Consider the following 1,562-nt stretch of genomic DNA (forward strand, 5'->3'; position numbering starts at 1 on the left):
GTTCACACTAATTTCCAGTGTCCATATGTGTTCCCAGGGAGAATGAACCATCCTGCCCCTTCTGCAAGCCGTCCTGTTCTTTTCTGGAACAGTGCAAGGCCTGCCATTTAGGATGGCATTTTTCTCATCAAAAACATGCAAGACACCTGTGACAATATGAGCACAAGGTGTCTTAATCTGAATGACACTCAAATAATGTGACACAGACTTGTGACTGATGATAAAGAACTCGGCATCTTGCTTCGCCATGTGGAGTCTGGATTTCCTGGCAGCCCCAAACAGTTGTATGAGTTAGCTCTGTTCCTAGTGTGAGAAGCCTTGAGGGACAGAGATCTGTCATCTTTAATTAAAAACTCAATTACTTGCCATGAGCCCTTAGAGGAGGATGAGCAATACACTTGGATAAAAATTACTAAATGTTCTTTGGCCTTCCCTGGACCTAAGTCCACTAATTTAGACAGAAGGAGTGCTGCTGTAAAGACAAGGAGCCAAGGAGAGGGGCAGAAGGGGTTTAAGACTGTGTATCTAGTTAACATCCTACACTAAGCATCTTTCAGGATGTCTCGCTTTTAGCATTAAGGCTAATGGCTGCAGCTTGAAAAGGGCAGTTGACTAGAACAGGGTTGGAGCAAGATTAATGCTAAACTTACTCCAGGAAGCGTAGAAAGAGCAGAGGGGTACAAAATCGTGGAGGCTCTGGTATTGGAGGCTCTGCCGGCCAATTATCCAAATGTCATTAGACACAGGGCTAGCATAATAAACCTCCTACTTCCAGTTCATAAAAGCCCAGCATTTACATGAAAAGCGCAAAGGCCAATGAAATGACAAGGTAAAGCACTTGTAAAAGAATGGTGCACTTCTATTCTTAAGGCTGGGCTGAAATTTCTCAGAACGCATTTTTTCAGGGGTGGGGATCCTGATTTCCCCCCTCCTTTTCATACTCCACTACTCAAAAGGAGACCCTTTTGTCAAGCTCCCCTCCCCCCATGTTCACCACCATTTTTTTGTGTGTGTGGCTGCCATCTCTCTTCTCCCACTAATGGTTCAGAATGACACCAGGCCTGGGATGTTATAGACAATGCAAAATGGTAGTCAACACACAGTCTGTGCAGCAAAACAGTGAGGTGAGTAATGGAGGGCCTTTTGCGATGAGCCACCAGCAGCTCTACTGGAGTGACCCCAGGGAGTCTAGGCAGGGCTCCTGCTCCTACCATGTGTGCGCCAACCGCAAGTACAAACTCAACATGTGCCACCAGTGCTTCTGGCAGTACACCAAGGACATCGGCTTTGTCAAGTTGGATTAAGCACCAGTTTATCCAGAGGGGGAAAACCCAGGCCACAGAAGCCCAAGTCTTTGAAGGTGGAGCTGGCCAAAAAAGGAAGATGTAGGCAAATGAATTTGTCTTGCTGCACCAACTTTTGTGTACATAAAAATAAACATGAAATAGAAAGAAAGAAGCTATCCTCCCACCCCTGTTAATGAGACACTGCTGGAAAATGTCTCTTCTCTCTGAAGAAATTCAGTGAAATTGCCACCTTCCTAATTTTTCCATGCATAAGGT

The 1,562-nt window shown here is 45.3% G+C and overlaps 1 pseudogene; it reads left to right on the top strand.

The window, feature by feature from the left end:
* The first annotated feature begins 1,148 nt into the window (after nucleotides 1-1,148).
* Nucleotides 1,149-1,304, top strand: LOC110088000 (small ribosomal subunit protein uS14 pseudogene; annotated as a pseudogene).
* The last annotated feature ends 258 nt before the right edge of the window (nucleotides 1,305-1,562 follow it).

This window comes from Pogona vitticeps, chromosome 5 (assembly GCF_051106095.1).
Source record: "Pogona vitticeps strain Pit_001003342236 chromosome 5, PviZW2.1, whole genome shotgun sequence".
Taxonomy (NCBI): Eukaryota; Metazoa; Chordata; class Lepidosauria; order Squamata; family Agamidae; genus Pogona; species Pogona vitticeps.